This window comes from Pleurodeles waltl, chromosome 8 (assembly GCF_031143425.1).
Source record: "Pleurodeles waltl isolate 20211129_DDA chromosome 8, aPleWal1.hap1.20221129, whole genome shotgun sequence".
NCBI classification, from domain to species: Eukaryota; Metazoa; Chordata; class Amphibia; order Caudata; family Salamandridae; genus Pleurodeles; species Pleurodeles waltl.
Genome location: NC_090447.1, coordinates 714,610,040 through 714,629,395, shown reverse-complemented (window position 1 = coordinate 714,629,395; position 19,356 = coordinate 714,610,040). Strand labels below are relative to the sequence as shown.

The 19,356-nt window shown below is 43.7% G+C and overlaps 2 protein-coding genes across 3 annotated transcripts in view; one reads left to right on the top strand and one right to left on the bottom strand.

Annotated features, from left to right (window-relative positions):
• The window catches only part of CMSS1 (cms1 ribosomal small subunit homolog), a 1,251,672-nt gene that overhangs the window by 270,597 nt on the left and 961,719 nt on the right, over window positions 1–19,356 (bottom strand). The gene's annotated exons all lie outside the window — the stretch shown is intronic.
• FILIP1L (filamin A interacting protein 1 like) overlaps window positions 12–19,356 on the top strand; it is an 840,953-nt gene continuing 821,608 nt past the window's right edge. For both annotated transcript variants that reach the window (XM_069204872.1, XM_069204871.1), the window contains exon 1: window positions 12–311. The gene's annotated coding sequence lies outside the window, so the exon portion shown is untranslated. The remainder of the gene's footprint in view (window positions 312–19,356) is intronic.

Sequence of the window (19,356 nt, the reverse complement as noted above, 5' to 3'; positions counted from 1 at the left end):
GACGGGCCGACCTGACGTCCCTTCGCTGCAGCACAGCCCTGGTCTCTGGCTGCAGCTCGGCATCCGTTCTTCATTTATGATGCATTAAAAGGCCATGGGCTTGAAAAACAAATAAAGGAAAAAAATAAGGGAAACTTGCCACCAACTTCAAGGCGGGAAACTGAACGAAGGCCGAGGACAGGCCAACTCTAGGATTTTATTTCCAATGAGCACGGCCTTATACATTTCAGCTTCTGTGAGTGGATTGTGAGGATTTAAAGAACTGAAAAAGGATTGCCTATGGTGTACAGCTGGTGCTCTTTTGGAGTCAGGTAAGTCGAATACTTTACATCTCTACGCGTAGCAACACCAATTACTCTCTAGTCTAAACTATTATTGCACAGCAAGTATGCCCCCTGCCCCCCCCCCCTTTGCTGGCGGAGCAGGTGCACGCTCGAGCTCCTGTAACTGCGCAGTTTCCTACAGTGCGAGTCTATGGCTGCTGCTTGGTAGCCCCGGCCGCACCGCACGTGTTGTCGACTACATTCGAGTAAAAAAGAAATCCCTGTACAGTAATCTGCACGTCTTCCCTGCACGTGTGTCAAGGACTCGCCCTCCACCTTGGCAGTCACTGGCCACGTGCCTAACACACACCGATAGCACTACAAAATGATACATGTTCAAGGTGCTGCAAACCACAGGCCCGACTCCATCACGTTGTACTGGTGCCAAGCAATTTTACACTAACGTCTGCACCAACCAAATGTGCAACTATCAGTTGCATCTGTCGACCGGTGCAAAATGGGAAATGTTTCCATCTGTCGGTTGCTTCAAATGTCAGAGAGAAACTGCTTTGCACCTGTGCAAAGTTTACGTGCACCTATAACTAAAAGTCGTGTTTACAGAGAATACATTATGGATTTGCGATCAAAAGCATGCATGCAGACAAATTCTAGTTGTTATGGAATTTGGTTTAAAAGTGACTTACTTATACAGAATCACGATATGGGATTATATGGGTAAGAAATCACCCACTGTATGTTTTCAAAGGCTGCCAGGATTTACAATAATTCTATTTTTCAAAATTCAAATGCGAAAAACATTTTAATTTGGTAGTACATGTGCTGCTTTCATAAACGTAAAAGCTTTCCGTTTGGGAATGCAAATACAGGAATATCAGTCTGCTGTATTTGTAGCCAATCACAGGAGGTGGCAAATAGTGGCCTGTCTAGTTAATGTTCATTACACAGGTAGTTCTGCGGCCGCCTCAATTAGATCCTTGGCGATACCATCTATTAGTACAGAGGTCGCCTTCCAAAATTAGAGTGCTCGCGAAAAGTTGGTGCACGATTTGCTACCACTTTTTGCGACCATTTTTATATACACCTTGCCTGTGTGCAATACACTGCAGACGGCCATACAGATTTCGTAAAGGTATACGAAGTAAGGTGAACTTGGGTCTGGGTGTAAAGCGCTATTGCAGGTGAAGCACTGGACTCCATAGGGAATGAAACGTTGCTTCTAACGGAGAGTTCACAACACACCTGGTGCTAGACAGGCAACTAAAAAAACGGTTATCCTGGACCACTGCGCGTGCAGGGTTATCTGAGGTTCCCCCCCCCCCCCCCCCCTTCACGCGCCAGCAGTAAGAATCAGAAAGTCACACCTGCTGGTAGCGTTTGCCCATTACACTTCTGCTGGATAACTAACTTTTTGTTTATGTCCATTTGGCCACATTCAATCAAGAGTCTAAGTGGTTCCAGGCGCCTCACGGAATATACCGTTTGATTATACACACTTAATGTTGTGAATCTTAAAATCCACGAGGTGTAATTTGAAGGGCGGTCACATTCACTGGTCGTGTTATATACTAGGTTGATTGGAAGAGAACATGAGCTGAAACAGGGGATAAGGAGAGAAAAAAGTACAATGTCACAGCACAATCATGAACGGCTGGATCCATTCCAGAGGCATTAAGCTGCTTGTGCTGGTAGCAGACATGTCACCGAGCAGAGCTTTTGCAACCCCCGCACAGATCACTATGCTGAGAAAGGCAGAAGTGCCCTCAACTGATTTTATAAGGCAAGAGCCAGGCCTGCAGAGTACAGGCCTTGAACACGCTTGGCAATTTTCACTTCACATTACTACTTCACTGTGCCATGTGATACTAATCAGGTCAATATGCATCTAAAGCCAAGATTTGCAGGTCCTATCCACTTCCGGTATTTGTTGCTTATCTGTGATTGGTCGTCGAATGTGTCTTCACCTACCTTAATTTTTCTAGCTAAGTTTACTTTCTTTGCTACACATGTTGTGTACCATGAATCGTGATTCAGTGTGGCAAGCAAGACGAGTGAGTGTCTTAATACTGCCGGAGGATGTTTCTCCATACAGTTTTTCTTTTTGGAAAGAAAATCAATACCCACTGTCTTCTCACTTTACATATGGATTAGTGACGTAAACGCTCTCATATCACTTCATCCACTGACATGATGTTGGCAATGTCACATCAGGCAACCGAGTCAGATAAATTAACGAGGAAAAGCGAAGGTGGTGCAAGCCTATAGGGAAATAATATTATTTATATTGTAGCGTTCAAACAAAATAAAAAGTTCGAAATCAACAAATACAGTATATATCCTATCCAGAAATGCAGTAGGACAACACTAAGAAGCACAGGGACGACACAGTGTCCTAGTGGCATATTTGCCACCTGACCCAAAAGGGCATTACACAGGGCACTTGATTTTGCCATGCCAAGTTTACAAAATATAACATTCCGTGACTCTTTTGTATGCCTCACTGGGCACTCAGTTGTTACTCAGTCGTATCCATGGTGGTTATTGCCATTTGCCCTCGTTTTCCCAGGGCCTCAGCATTTATTGCACTCCAGGTACCACTTCCTTCCTACATGCTTCATACACAGACTCCTCAATGATAGCGAGGACCAGAAATGAATGTTCAACTCCATCAAGAGGGATTATGTTTAGAAATGCAATAAATTATGACATACTAAATACATCACAAAGAACCCCCATCTCTCATATTTTAAAAATAACATGTCTAAGGATATAAAAAAGTTGGGGCAGACTGACACAACAAATAAAACAAAGTATAAGCACGTTCCAAGATACGGCCCCGTGTTTAACCCCTTCACTGCCAGGCCTTTTCCCACTCAGGCGCCAGGCCTTTTTTTTGGCTATTTGGGGCAGTTCGCACTTAGACCCTCATAACGTTTTCCCCACATAAGCTAGCCACACCAAATTTGCGTCCTTTTTTTTCAACATCCTAGGGATTCTAGCGGTACCCAGAGTTTGCGGGTTCCCCTGAAGGAGGCCAAGAAATTAGCCAAAATACAGTGATTTTTTTATTTATTTATTTATTTTTTTTAAAAGGGAAAAAAGGGCTGCAGAAAAAGGCTTGTGTTTTTCCCCCCCTGAAAATGGCATCAACAAAGGGTTTGCGGTGCTAAAATCACCAGCTTCCCAGCTTTCAGGAACAGGCAGACTTGAATCAGAAAACCCAATTTTTCAACACAATTATGGCATTTTACTGGGAAATACCCATTATTACGATTTTAAGTGCTTTCAGCCTCCTTCCAGTTAGTGACAGAAATGGGTGTGAAACCAATGCTGGATCCCAGAAAGCTAAACATTTCTGAAAAGTAGACTAAATTCTGAATTCAGCAATGGGTAATTTGTGTAGATCCTACAAGGGATTCCTGCAGAAAATAACAGCTGAAATAAAAACATGTTGAAATTGAGGTGAAAAAAACAGCCATTTTTCTCCACGTTTTATTCTAACTTTTTCCTGCGATGTCAGATTTTTGAAAGCAATTTACAGTTACGTCTGCTGGACTCTTCCAGTTGGTTCATCAAGAAGCCTAGGTACTCAGAGCCAATGAATGAGCTCCACCTTGCAATGGATTTTCATTCTATACCGGGTATACAGCAATTAATTTGCTGAAATATAAAGAGTGAAAAATAGGTATCAAGAAAACCTTTGTATTTCCAAAATGGGCACAAGATAAGGTGTTGAGAAGCAGTGGTTATTTGCACATCTCTGAATTCCAGGGTGCCCATACTAGCATGTGAATTACTGGGCATTTATCAAATAGACGTCTTTTTTACACACTATCTTACATTTGGAAGGAAAAAATGTTGAGAAAGACAAGGGGCAATAACACTTGTTTTGCTATTCTGTGTTCCCCCAAGTCTCACGATAAAAATGGTACCTCACTTGCGTGGGTAGGACTAATGCTCATGACAGGAAACGCAACATGAACACATCATATTTTTACATTGAAATCTGACATGTTTTTTGCAAAGTGCCTAGCTGTAGATTTTGGCCTGCGGCTCAGCCAGCACCTAGGGAACCCTTCCAAACCTGCGCATTGTTGAAAACTAGACACCTAGGGGAATCCAAGATGGGTGACTTGTGGGGCTCTCACCAGGTTCTGTTACCCAGAATCCTTTGCAAACCTCAAAAATTGGCCCAAAAAACACTTTTTCCTCACATTTCGGTGACAGAAAGTTCTGGAATCTGAGAGGAGCCACAAATTTCCTTCCACCCAGCATTCACCCAAGTCTCTCGATAAAAATGATACCTCACTTGTGTGGGGAGGCCTAGTGCCCACCACAGGAAATGCCCCAAAACACTATCTGGACACATCAAAATTATCAACTACAAAACGACCTGTTTTTGCAGGGGGGGGCACCTGAGTTTTTGGTCCTGGGCTCAGCAGCCATCTAGGGACACCTACCAAACCCAGACATTTCTGAAAACTAGGCACCAGAGGAGTCCAGGGAGGTGTGACCTGCATGGATCCCCCAATGTTTTTCTACCCAGAATCCTCAGCAAACCTCAAATTTATCTAAAAAAATCAAATTTTTCCCACATTTCTGTGTAGGATCACCGCACCAGGACAAATTTCCTAGCACCCAACGTTCCCCTCAGTCTCCTAGTAAAAAATATACCTCACTTGTGTAGGTGGGCCAAGTGCTTGTGACAGGGAAGAGCCAAAAACATGTCAAAATTGAGGGGTAACCAAAGTGGGTCCAAAAGGGCAGTTTGAAAAAAAATCATTTTTAGGCTGACAAATGCAGCAGAATTTTTATCGGTATAGATGAGACAATGCTGGGTGGTAGAAATTTTGTGGATTCCTGAAGATTCTGGAAGGTTCCATCACCAAAATGTGGGGAAAATGTGTGATTTCCAGCAAAGTTGCAAGTTTGCAGGGCATTGTGGGTACGGAAATGGTGCGGGGTGCATGTGAAGCACACCACCCTGGAATCAACCAGATGTTTAGTTTTCAGATGTGTCTAGGTCTTGTGGATTTTTTTCTACATGGCAGCGTCCCAAAGAAAAAAAAAGTGCATCCCTCACCATTCCAAGTGGGACGATTTTGAGAGTTACCAAGTTCTCATGGGCCAAATGTAAAACAAAAAACAAAAATAATCAAATGTCCTCTTGCTTGCCATGGGATAAGATGTTTTTGTGTGCGGGTGAGAGCTGAAAGACTGCTAGCCCCTTCAGTTCGGGTGGGGGCATAACCAGGCCCATACTGGTTGGTAGCCACCACCCCACAATTAAACATTTTTTTTTTTATTCCCTGGCATCTAGTAGACTTTCTGTTCCCCCGGGGTGTGGATCGAGGGTAATTGCCCATGGGCAGAACAACTTTGGCCCCATTTATTTGGGGTGGGGGTATGGCTATACCCCCAACCTCTTATTTAAAAAAATCTTCCCTGGTCTCTGGTGGGCTTTCTGCCCCCCTTGAGGGCAGATAGGCTTTCCAAAAATAGGCCAACAGTAATGTGCCCCCATGGGGAGCGACCCTTGCCCAAGGGGCTGCCCCCCAAACAAAACACACACATACAGACACACCAATCCATGGTGTCTAGAGGTTTCATCCGCCTAATTATATTAGGCCGATCTGCCTCCGGGGAAGGGGGGGGGCAGAAAAGGCCTAAAAATATTTTGCCCCCCACTGGGGAGCGGCCCTTGCCCAAGGGGCCGCTCACCTTGTGCGCAAGTATGAATAAAAATAAAGAATCCCTGGTGTCTAGTGATTTCTGCCCCCCCCCCTCCCGGGGGCAGATCTGCCTTAATTATATTAGGCCAATCTGCCCCTGGGGGGGGGGGGGGGGGGGGGCAGAAATGGCCTAAAAATAATTTGGCCCCCCGGAAGCTACCCTTGCCAAATGGGTCGCTCCCCATACATAAAAAAAAAAAAAAAAAAAAAAAATTATCCCTGGTGTCTAGTGGTTTAAAATCATTTGCCCCCCTGGGGAGCGGTCCTTGCCCAAGGGGCCCCTCCCCTTATGTGCAAGTATGAATAAAAAAAAATAATCCCTGGTGTCTAGTGGTTTCTGCCCCGGGGGGGAGAGCAGAAATGGCCTAAACATAATTTGACCCCACCGGGAGTGACCCTTGCCTAAGGGGTTGCTCTCCACACATAAAATAAAAATAAACAAAAAAAATTATCCCTGGTGTCTAGAGGTTTAAAAATCATTTCCCCCCGTGGGGAGCGGCCCTTCCCAAGGGGTCGCTCCCCTTATGCGCAAGTATGAATAAAAATAAATAATCCCTGGTGTCTAGTGGTTTCTGCCCACAGGGGCAGATCGGCCTATTTATATTAGTAGGCCAATCTGCCCCCCGGGGGGGCATAAATGGCCTAAAAATCAATTGCCCCCCTGGGGAGTGGCCCTTGCCCAAGGGGCCTCTCCCCTTATTGAAATTTACCCCCCCCAAAAAAAACCCTGGTGTCTAATGAGCCTTGCTGCTGCCCGATCAGCCAAGAAAGGAAAGGAAAGGTCGCTTCCAGCTCGATCCGAGGTGACCTCTGCGATTTGCGTGCTGACGTCATTAGACGTCACTTGGGGCAGGGGGGGGTTGTGTCGGGGGTGCAAGGGGAAGAGCGATTCCCCTTCCATCCCAGACTAGGGTGTGTGGGAGGGAGGTCCACGGGGGAAGCGCTAGCAGGACAAGCTGGTCTCCAGCTCGCCCCAGGTACCCTGGGGGTTAAAGTATTGACCTAGTATGGCATTACACTTCCAATGAAATGGATCTCGATGGGTAGTGTTGCCCACTTAGGGCAGGCTTGTAAGTTCTCAGTTGTCCTCAAAACCTTCCGGCCTGTCTTTTTTAAAAAACATTTTTTACTCTTTTCTTAGGTTTGCCAACAATTAAGGTGTGCTGTTCCATAAGAAAGGTTTCCAGATGGCCACATTTTGTGCTGGACCCATCAGATCAGAAGCATATCTCTTCAGAAGCACAAGCCCTCACCAACCAATGGTGGCATGCTCCATCATCGGGCTGTGCTCCCCTTTGGGCTGGCGCTGTAATGCCAACGGGCCCCACACGTGGTCACTTTGGCAGGAATCTTTTTGTATCGCTTCACAGTCTGGAGTGTCCAGACCCCTAACCTCTTGCTAGAGAATACATTGAGGGAGGACGTGTGCTGGACTGGAACGACTGTCTGCCACCATGTCTCTGGATTTCCGGTTTTTAGGCTTCCCAGCCAGTGGAACTGCAGATGTTACACAGAACAACACATGCAAGGCACGCATTTTAAGGCACTGGTGTTGAATCCTATATTACAGGAAAGACTACCTCAGAGAGGGGTCACCTCAAATCAAGGAGAGCCTCTCTCGCTAAGATAACACACACAGGGTGTTTTTTTTTTATCTTGGGGAGGTTCTGCCCGGTAGATGACTGAATCACCCTTGCAGTAACTTAAATCACAGCACACCTTATGACATCATGAGGCACATGAAAGTGACACTGTCACCAAGCTAGCAGGCAACACATGTGGGTGTTGGCATTTAAACACTGCCATTGAGGGAACAGTCAAAAATGGATCCAAAGGCCACCGTGCTGCACTCTGCATTTGAATTTTTTGTTAGCTGCTACATCAATGAAAAGTTTGACAACTCTGTTACCTGACTATTGTTGGGGAGACCACTAGTAACTGACATCCTTATCCTTTTTCAGATTCTTTGGTGAAAATATGACAAAAGCAACAGAAAATGTGCACATAGGGGTCTGTTCAAGTCAAGCTTGCAATGTAAAAGGTGATGCAAGCTGCCAAGCTATGTAGTGTCATGTTTCATGGTTAGCAACTCAATTCAGACACATACGTTCAATGGTGATTCACTGGATGGGGAAAATGGATAGAACCACATAATGTAATAGCCGGAGCATGTGAATATATATGTATGAAAATAAATGATTTTTAGAGTCATGTCTAAATTCAGCATCCTCCAACCATCAAAGGCTGAGCCTTCTCTATATGTTCCTAACTTAACTGATACATTTTTACGTACTGGGTGGCTGCAGCTGAGTTGAAGACAGTGTTTTCATATTGTAATTCTACTGCTTCATCAAATATATAGTGAACTGTTTCTAATTTTTGTAAATACTTGGTTTAAATTCTCCTTTGTCAGCTTCCTTCAAGTTCCTGCATTAATTTAAAGCAGATGAAGATACCACAAGCGTTGTACACAGCAACACAGTCAAAAATGCTGCAAAGTTGGCATGTCTATGTATGTATAGGTATCTATATAGAGCAAGTCTTACTGAAAGCAATGCAACTGTGTGCTTTGAGACAGAGGGTGCACAAATTAAGAGGGGAGACAATTCAAGATCGTTCGTGTACGTAGCCAGTGGGAGGAGAAGAGTTTTTAGCTGTCCAAGAGAGGAGACTGATGGTGGCCATTATCAGTTAATTAGATGTATACATGGAGCTTTTCCTGAACTCTAAGAGAGATGGAGCAAGTCTGGTGTGTGTGGTGCACTACTCCATATTAGGACAATGAAGACAGAGAAGGGTTGTTTCCATTTTTTCTTTTTTTTGCAGTTCTTCAGGTTCAAAGCTTTCAAATCCCCTGGCTTTCTGTAACAAGTTACCCCCCAGAAATATTAAATTTTCCCCAAGGTGGATGGTCATTGCTTGTTACTACTTTATACATAACATGCTTTAGGGAAGTAAAGTTTGCTCTTGTGCAGGAGAGAAAGATCACTGGCACCATGCTGTTTCTATTTTCTTTGCAATGTGAGTTTTGATGGATAGGGCTGAGTCAATGATGAAGCAAAGGGATTTGAGGGGAGACTTTGACGCGCTGCTCATTATTCAGTCGTTCAGGTCGTATTGGTTGGAGATCACATCACAGGTATTATAACTGCTTTGGATAGATACCATTTGGGACGTGGTTGCAAGTGGTTCAAAAACCCAAAAAACTTTTAGAGGAAGGCAATGACATAAGCAGTGGAACTACAAAAACCCTATACACCCAAAAGGAATAATTGGTGTGTGAAACGATTTCCCAGCAGTGGTGGGCCTGCCCCCACTCTCCATGCCTGTGTCTGGTGGGCGCAGATGGCCAGCACTGAAGATGAACTCCCTGCCCGCACAGAAGAGCTGCCAGCCCCTAACAGCCTAGCACAAGGGTGACCAGGCACGGAGCAGGCAGGGTGGGCTTCTCAGCAGCCCCAACAAAGAAATGCATGCAAGATGCCTGGGTGGGACTGGCTACCCCAGGAAAATAAAGGCAAAGAAAAAGGAGGCCGCATAGCAACATCAAAGGAATGCGGGCATAGCCGCTAATTATGCATGCACGATCCCTGGAGGAAGCACCCCAGAATGCTCTGCGGGGCTTTGCTCAGCCCAAAGTTTCTGGCAATGTGGGGACCCCAAGATGGCAGGGGCTCCACCAACACTGACAAGAGTGTGGGAGGCTGCAGGAGGGTAGCAGCTCCCAACAACCTTAAGTTACATAAGTACTGGCCCTAAGTTGGGAGGGGTTCAGCAAAGATGCCAACCCCAGGCATTCCCTTGATCTTTTAGTACTCTCAAGGCTGTAGCTTTAGCTCTATAGCTGTGAGTGCAGAGCTTCTAGGGGCTGAGACTATGGCTACAGGCTATGTGACCTGAGAGGTATTAAAAAAAGACAGGGGTCAAAACATAAATATCACTACAGCCAGGTACAGCGTGAGTGGCTAGTGTAGTACTAGAGCTCATATCATTAACACAAAAAGTAAATACATAGGAAGGGGCTTGGTGTCAGTTTCCTTCAGCCACTGGTATGTTTGGTGAAGCCCCTTTCAGCCATTACTTGCCTGATGTGTCCTTCACAATTCTAATCTGCCCACTGTTCTGTGGATTGTTACTGATTTACCATTTTACATTGGGAACTGTCACACCAATAAGTTCATCTGAGCCTCTGCAGTGACCCCCTTCCTGCAGTTCCCATTGCTCCCTAGATAGCTGCCACAGTGTGCCCCCCACCTATATATCCTCTTCCTCAAGATAATACTTCAAGCAACCCTGCCTTCTATCTGTTCTTTGGGTAATGTCACTGCACTACCTCGAGCAAGCCACGGGAAACCAACTACCAGCTTAGCATTTCAACAAGTGGTCAAGGAACAGTATTTGATTAAAAGGGGAATCATCTCACGTAAAAATGCTGTCAAGTGACTATGATAGCATACTATCCATTCTACTATGGGGATTCCATCAAAAATGAAATGGAGTTGCAGGTCATTTGTTTTATTTATCACTTGGAGGTGTTGACGAGTGATCATCTTGGTAACCAGTTTACAAATCATAAGGTTGCAAACAGACTGGCGATGCTGGAATTCCTGTATGTTGAGGCAAATATCAAGACATTGAAGGAACATCCACCAACTAATCGCCTGTCTATTCAACAGCAGTCTAAACCACCTAAACACAACCCAGATCCTTGGACAAACAGCTTTGGCCCCACCTACCCCTTTTTCAAAACAAAAAAAAAGAATGGGGGATGAAGGGAATACTCAGAGTTGGACCTCATATTTGTACCAAACATAGACAAAGCGGTCCTATCTTGTTTCGGTCACTTCTACATACTATTCTGAATACTGCATTACTTAGCCTTCCTAAAAAAAACCTGCAGGATATGATCACGCAGTATTCTTACTCCTTGATGATTCCAAAGGCATATTTCTGCGTGCCCTAGTATATTTTACTAGTAGGGAGGCTCCAAATGGTTTGGGATGCTGCAGTCTTACACGTCTGCCACATCAGCACCACAGACGAAATTTGCCCCATCCTACATTCCTTACTTGTCCGCCATCAAATGATCAGAGAATTCACGCTCTGAGATTGAGCCAAACGTAGCTTATCTCAAAACTACTATTCAAGAATAAGTAAAGGTAAGCAATCTCCTGGCCTAGCAAAGAATGACATGATCTCTGTCTCGCTCAGTAAGCTTGACACAGGAGCACACATCTTTTAGAACCGTTATAAAAAAGCTGTCACTTCAACCTGCTGGTCAGATATTTATACAATACAAACATATTTAGCCTGAACAAATATTCAAAGATTCATGCAACAATACTTGCAGCACACAACAAACACACAAACTATCACAGGACCACAGGCTTCACTCACAGCGGACCTCAGACCTCCCTAGAGGCGATGTGTAGCCAGCCACGTGTCTAAAATATCACACCCTTAAAGCCAAACACAAAAGCAGCACCCTTCAACAAAACCCAATTGACTGGATTCTTACCACTTAATTCCGAGCAATTTCAGTCTACTGTATCTATCCACAACAAAACACAAACACACACTTGATACAACAACATGATGTACAATAATATACCAAACTGGACTGGGTGACCGTTCCTCCAGAACACCGTCATCATCATCAAAACACTACAATACTGCACCAAACCTCAAGAAAGCAAAATATACACAAACTCGAGACTATGCCAGTGCTAAGTATAACATGGTAGAATCTGACATGTGGCAGCACACCCATGAACACTATTACACATATGACGTTCCATTACATTATCTGACTCTAACCCATTAAATAGGAACACAGTGCATTATGTCTGCACCACAAAGATGCCCTCCAAATCACACAAATCTGCTGCACATTTTACTGTACCAAAACCAACAACATACTACCCACATACAAACACACAACAGTTTATCGTATTGTCTCCCCACCTCGCCATACTAATTAAACAATTATCCCAGAACACGACTTGAATAACATAAAAGCCCACCACTTACGAACAAACCATGCAGTGCAAGTTATGCATAATCAACCCAAAATGTAATACTCCTGTTGACCTTTAATCACCAAACTAATTTGTACAAAACACACCACCCAGCAACACAACTCATAAGGCATATATCACCCATCACTACACAGCAAACATCAACACAAACCACACTGCAACACATTGGTAGACAACACAACTAAGGCATTTTACCCAAGCCTGTATGCCACAACGTTGAACCTCGCAGCACCTTATCAGCACCACGCTGTCATTTCACTCTTCAACAACTATCAGAGGCTCAGTCAACAGAGCGTTCATCACTTGCCACATATATAGAGTATTGCAATAAACCAGTAGCTTTATGTCCCAGAAGAAACTTAATCACATTGTCCACAAAATCCAACACCGAATCTCGCAGTCAACACCATGATACACACAAACCACAATTTCGCCATCACATCAACCCACAAGACAGCATGTTGTCTCGCTATAACACACCCCAATTCACACTGCATCACACCCATCAACTGTAACCAAACACTACATAAATGCAAAGAGGTACCCTGCATCTCCTTACCCAAACGTCATTTGATTTGGGCACCAGGACTCTGGGATGCGAAAAGACTGCTTATCATCATTAAGCTGGAAGAGGAATGGCCTTAAGTGGAGGGCTACTTGAATACAAATAATACATATGACAACATAGGCTGGGAGAAACTCATTTGGCTACCTGATTGCCCACAAGATGCTCATATGACGCTGGAACCAACCAGCTTAGAGTACTTGGGATCCTGAATATTGGTGACATGATGAGCACAAAACATGCAGAGCACCTGGGAATGCACACTAAAATTTCAAGGAACATATAACATTAGTACTGAGACGGCACAGCAACCTAGGCGATCAGGAGCCCTAGAGACAAACAAAGTCAGAAAGAGGAAAAGCACTGGGACAGGCAGCACCATTCTGACCATCACCTTTAATAGTATGAAGAGCAGATGAAGAAGGGTAGGGTGCTATTACACTTCCATAATGACCTCACAGTCATGTCTGGGATCCGACCACAGTACTCTCCTCTGGCAAGGAAGCAGGCCGTCCCAAGCTGATCTGTCAGAACTGCTCGCATGCCAGGTTCCTCTCGGCTGAAAGATAAATAAAGAGCTCAGAAAGCTCGCGTCAGCCACACTTTGCTTCAGCAGCCTTTCTACGAACTGTATTTTTGGCGGATCCCTGCATATCAATCTCAGCTTTCAGAATGCAAGACTTGCTTGAAATGTAACCGACAGTAAGTGGCGTCTATTTTGAAAACGAATTTAAAACACCAAACACGTTCTCAGGGTGATCAGTGTCGGCACATTTACTTGCTTTTACAATTTGACCAATAGCAGAATTTGATCAGTTAGAAAAATGTCAGTATTCTCATCTAGTAAATGGAATACTGGTTTTAGAACCCTTTTCAAGGCTGCACTGTTCTTTAAATAGAAAAGGCATTTCGGTGACACATGAAAACACGTGTACCTTTTCTGTATCTGCGAATATTATTTTCAGAATGAGAAGGCAAATGCAAATTGTGATCACTTTTCAAATTTAATTTACACACACATTAATGCCATCAATTACTTTTCTGCCATGCAAAGCTTGTTGTGAATTTCTTACGACGTGGCACATATTTTAATCTTGGCCATGCTGTTATATATGTCGATTTCAATTTAAATGGAATCCCAGAGCAAATGTACTGTGTGGTGCGGTGGATAGATGCATTGCTTTTGAAAAAGGATGTCGGATTATACTCCACCATTTGGATGCGAGTCAAGAACTGGAGCGAATACAATTTAGAAATGACTGTTGCAAGAATGTGTTCTTGCCATAATCTCATTTTCTTTGAGAAGGTGCTCAAGTTAGAGACCAAGCTTTAAAAAAAAAAAAAAACCTGGAGGACACTGTTTTAATATACAGGTGATGCAGTGTTTTCCAAGCAAAGTGTAGGGGACTACAGTATGTGCTTCACAGTTTTGTCGCTACTAATACTTGCAGTAAAACGGAGGTGACTTTAAATACAGAGCAAACCTATGTGATTAGGAGATCTGACGTTTCTATCTTAAATTTAGGAGGTCTGCATTTGCGGCACACTTTTATCGGCTCTCATTACGAATTTGCTGGAATTTGACGTAGAGATGCCAAGAGTAAGGAATATCTGCTTCCTGTTCGTATCACTGCAGCAAAATCTAGCAACTGTTAGTTTTGCTCCAGAATGGGTAATAACCTTGATGAGTGCCAGAATCCCATCCAAATCTACTGCTCCAGATAGAATACTGCTACTTGTAATGAGGGCCTTTGTTTGTATTTTTACCTTACATCTGTAGCTAATGCCCCTGCATAAATTCATCCCACATATGACTATGGTGGATCCCCTGCTTTTGATGGTCATTATGATCACATGTACCTGAGCACGTATTGTATCAACAATTTAAATGTAACTACATGAAGAGAGCATGGACAGCTCTGTCTAAGTTGAGACACCTTTATATACTGAACATAGACTACTCATTACAATCTCTAACAAAGACCCATTTAGGCAATAACATTCCCAGTGCTAGAAAAGGCATTTCATTAAGGGCATATGACAAACCAAAATCCATATGCAACAGAAAGGAAATTTTGCTAGACTACTCTAAAAGTGGGCTTGCAAGGCATAGCTTTATGTGCTACCTGATTGCTTCTAGTTTTCAGGAAAAGGCTTAACAAAACCTGATCCATGCATCACTTGACACCGAGGTCAGGCATCATACCTTTAAATATATGGGGCCCGATTCACAAAGATAACTTACACTTTTGAGTAAGTTTACTGCTTTTTGGTATTTACAAAATGCACTTGTGTAATAACATGCACTTTTGTTTTAAGTCCAGCAATACATATGGCCATCTGCAGGTACCGCAACACACGCCAAAGGAAAATAAATGAGGTACAGACTTACAACAAAAATGTAAGTTACTACAAAAGTGCAGTTTGTGAATAGCACTTTGTATTAGGTGTTGTAGTACTACAGACGTACTGCAAAGTGCAGTTTATGAATCAAGCCCTGAGTTACCAGATTAGATTTGTCATGGATGAAGTGAAATCAACACTGGTGTTATGTCATCTTAACTGACTTGAGATCTCTGTAAAAATAATTAGTAGAGATGTTGATTATTACATAATACATAAGATAGTAATCGCATACAAAGATACGAACATGATACCATGTTTATGCTGCCACACTTCGCATGTTTATGTAGGAAGTTACAGGGTTTACTTATCACTCTTTTGCAATGGCCGCTAAAAGCAAGGCAAAATTGAGAACTCAAGGGTGAATATTTATTGAAAAATAACTCAAACTCCAGTAAATGTCCAGCTCACGTAGTTAAGACAATACATCATTCTGTATGGAAGTAAGCATTTCACTCATGCGTGTGAAATAATTTAAATGTGTTTAAACTCCCATTACGTAAAATATTTTGCCCATGTGCATCTCCTCCTAAATCCTTAAAGTAAGACAAGAGTGTCATATGCTGCATGGATCTAAAGGCACTCATTCATTGGCAGAGAGCTGTTCTAACAATCTGACCAAAGCGATCTTTATCAGCTTCAACAGTGTCAGTACAAACCACACACAACAAACCAGAATGGAGTTAGCCTCTGCAATGATGAAACACATCTCTTGTGGTGTATCTCAGGGATCTCTGCTATACTGCCTGTTTGACATCTTCTTGGTACTGCTGGCTCAATTTTCTGCTCACTATCAACTGCGGTTCTAAATGTACGCAGATGATATTCAACTGCATATCCCTGTGTGAAGCCACAGAAAACAATGCACGTACGTAATTTCATGCCTGCTCACGTCTCCCTGCAGGTAAAGGAGAGGTACTGCTGTCTGCATGGTTGATGAGCTTCAACTAGTCAGACTCTGCAGTACTACCAAAAGGAACTAGAACAGAAGAAGTAAATCCGTCAAGCTTCTTCAGTTCATCACCAAAAGAAGCTACAAAAATGTACTTAGCAAACAACTTTCACTTGCAAAAAGTGTCTGACCGCATATCAGTGACACGTGAGTAAAAAGAACAACTTGTAGTATAATTTCATCCATTTTTTGTTGTGTTGCTGCCTCACCTCCTCACAATTTTTGTGCGCTGTCCCGGCCGTCAACAAATACAAATGTGGACTAAGTGGGGAGTCTTTGACTGATGACATCTGGTAGAGTTTCTCTGAATAAACAGTCGCAGCTCGTGGGAATTCCTGGGGGCGGGGTGAGGCATGGGAGGGGGAATTTGGGGGAAGGGAAATAATAACATTAAAAAAAAAAACTCAATAAAAAAAGCACCTCCGCTCTCGCGCTGCTCCCGCGCCGCTCCTCTGCTGCACGCAGGCACAGGCTCCCAGCCTGCCCTGCGGCCAATCCTGACGCTGCTCAAAGCAGCGCCAGGATTGGCCGGGAGCGCCCAGTCACGGTGCTCACAGGCAGACTGAGAGCCTGTGCAGGCTCACTCCAGCCCGAGAGCCCTGTGAGCATGGGTTTTTGGCCGACCCGAGACGGCCAGCCAAACACACATGCACTCTGAGAGGAGTGCACAGTGCACTCCCCTCTGCTCGTCAGCCCCAATGCCCTGCCCCTTTCACAAGGAAAGGATAATAAACAAAGTTTATTATCCTTTCCTTGTGAAAGGATTTTCAGTGGTTGCTGCTGGCGGGGGGCAACGCTCCTCCGCCCTTATGGAGGAGCCGCTCCTGTGAACAACTGTTATTAATGGCAATATAATGAAGACTGCCTCCCAGGGATGTTGTACACCAGGGCAAATGCAGGCTTTTTAAATGGGAGTTCCTAATGCCAATCCAATAAAAATCAAATAATTGATGAAATACGCTAACAGAATTGACAGGCTCACACCTCACACCATCAGAAGCATCCCACTAGTTATGATGTACATACTCTGCCATTAGTCAGCACAGCAATTGCACAAAATACATTGGTCCTCATTAGGTGTTTGGCAGGAGGTGGAGGCCCTACTTACAAAGCACTTGGACACCCTTGATGTGGGCTGTTGTGCCATATAAATTTGAGTTAATTTATTCATTCATTTAGGGGTGGGCATATATCCATTACAAAAGGAAGGTTTATGCCTGACCTGGGGGTAACAGAGGAGCTAGTGGGGGATGAAGGGGGAAAAGGAGAGAATGCAGGGCTGGGAGAAGAAAAAGAGATAGGGAACATAGAAGCATACAAGTGAGAGAGAGAAACAGAGCATGGAATTGGGGATAGAGGCACACAGATGAGAGAGTGCAGTAAGAGGGAAGAAAGAAGCACACAAGGACTCATGGAGTGCTTTAGCAAAAGCAACCGAGGGAGGGCAGTGAAAGGGGAGAAAAGTAGCTGGATGATAGAGCGGGAGGGGTAAGAGAAGCATAAGAGGGAGGTAGCTGGGAAACACATGCACTCTTGTGGAGTGCTTTAGCAGAAAAAAGTAGTTCCCTACAAGTGAGCAGTGGAATGATTCAATTTAGGAGGCAATGTCCCAGGGGAGGCACAAACACAGGAAGAAAAAAAACAGGCAACTGATTAAAAATCAACCAAATGAGAGTGACACAAAAGCCAACCAGTAGTAAGAAATTGGCAGATTTTAGTTCACTTTAAGATCTTGGTAAGCTTTTGGACTCCTGGGAGGCTCAAGCTGGAAAGTGGGGAAAACTGATTTTTTCAACACATTTTGTATGACACATGACTTTTTTCTCCATCACATTGTTACTCTAACTCCTTCTTCAGCTCTCTCATCCTCTCTTATTACCGCTTGTCCTGTTAATAATATCTGTATATTTGGGGCCTGATTTAGAGTTTGATGGACAGGGTGCTCTGTCCAATTTGCTAAACTGTCTACTTTAGAGATGGCAGATCATAAACTTTTGGTCAACAGAGCACCTGTTGGCTTGTTCGATGAAGTTGTGAACTGTGTAATATCAATTTTTTTTCCTGGTGGTGAAGGACAGAAAAAAATCAAATAATGAACCTCCACACCCCGGAGAAACCTCTCAAGGTGTGGGGGTCATTACATTTTTTGTTTTTTAAAAACAAACACGCACTTTTGGAGCTTGTTTCTGAAATAAAAAAAAAAAAAGGTTTGAAAGTTTGGTGGGCAGTTGCCCACAAAATGTTTTGTATCCTGAAAGGAAGTACTATGGCTGCAGTTCCTTTCAAGGCATACAGAGAGGACTACTGGCAGGCATCCCTAAAACATGGGTTGCAGAGGTAAAGACCTCTGACGTCTTAACTAAAGGAATATCGTCCACCAGGTCCAAATCAGGCCCTCAATCCCCACTTCTTTCCTCTGCTGCATCACTATCTCTGTGCTGTCATTCTCCTTGTTCCTTAATCTTCTTTTTCGGCTTCCCTCCTCTCGCTCTCTCCCCATCTCCTTTTCTTTGCTCCCCTCACTTTCTTACCTCATTTCCAACCCTGTGTAACACTGACTCAATCTTCCCTTACTCTCTCTTCCTTTATCCTCCTCCTTCCTTTCTCCCCTTTTTGCTTTTTACATTCCCTTCTCTCAGTGTGTCCTCTTCTCATTCCTAGCTTAGCTTCTTTTAGCTCTCTTCTTTCTATCTAAAACTTTCTTCCCTGTGTCATTCTCTACCTCCAATTTACTGTTACAGGCACATAACAGAGATATTGCCTGTGAGATCTATACTAAGTGATGAAGGGTGAAAGTGGAAAGCATGTAGGGACTGTCAGCAGTGACAGCATAATCCCTTTATGCAGTATCACCACCCTAATAAGAAACATATAATCCTGGCCACAACCAGTGTGGACTGGAACACAGGGAACATGCAAGAGATCTTCGTAGGGAACTATAATAAGGACAGTTTTTCAAATCCACTTGTGGGTGGGATCACAGATCTCCAACCAGTCCTGGATAAAGCTAGAATACAAGCTGGCTGGTTTTTGTTTTTGTCCCTCTCCTTGCCATTTAATCAGTAAAGCACGTGCGTCTAAGGCATAAGAGAAAGCGTTCATCCAGGCATAGATGGATTTTAAGCAATCAAGAGTATGCAGACTGAGTCACTATAAGAAACTAGAACAGCAGAAAGGAATCCACCCAAACTGTTGACAGTCAGCCGTAATCCTTCAATAAAGAATACCAGTTTTATTAACACATCTTAAAGAAAATACATTGAAGTTTCATCTTACAATGTTTTAGCATGCCAGCAATGTTTAACTTTGGCTAAAATAATTGCATGCAAATATCGTATTGGCCTGGAGAGTGGGAGATAAAATATTTTAGTCAGAGGGGCCACTG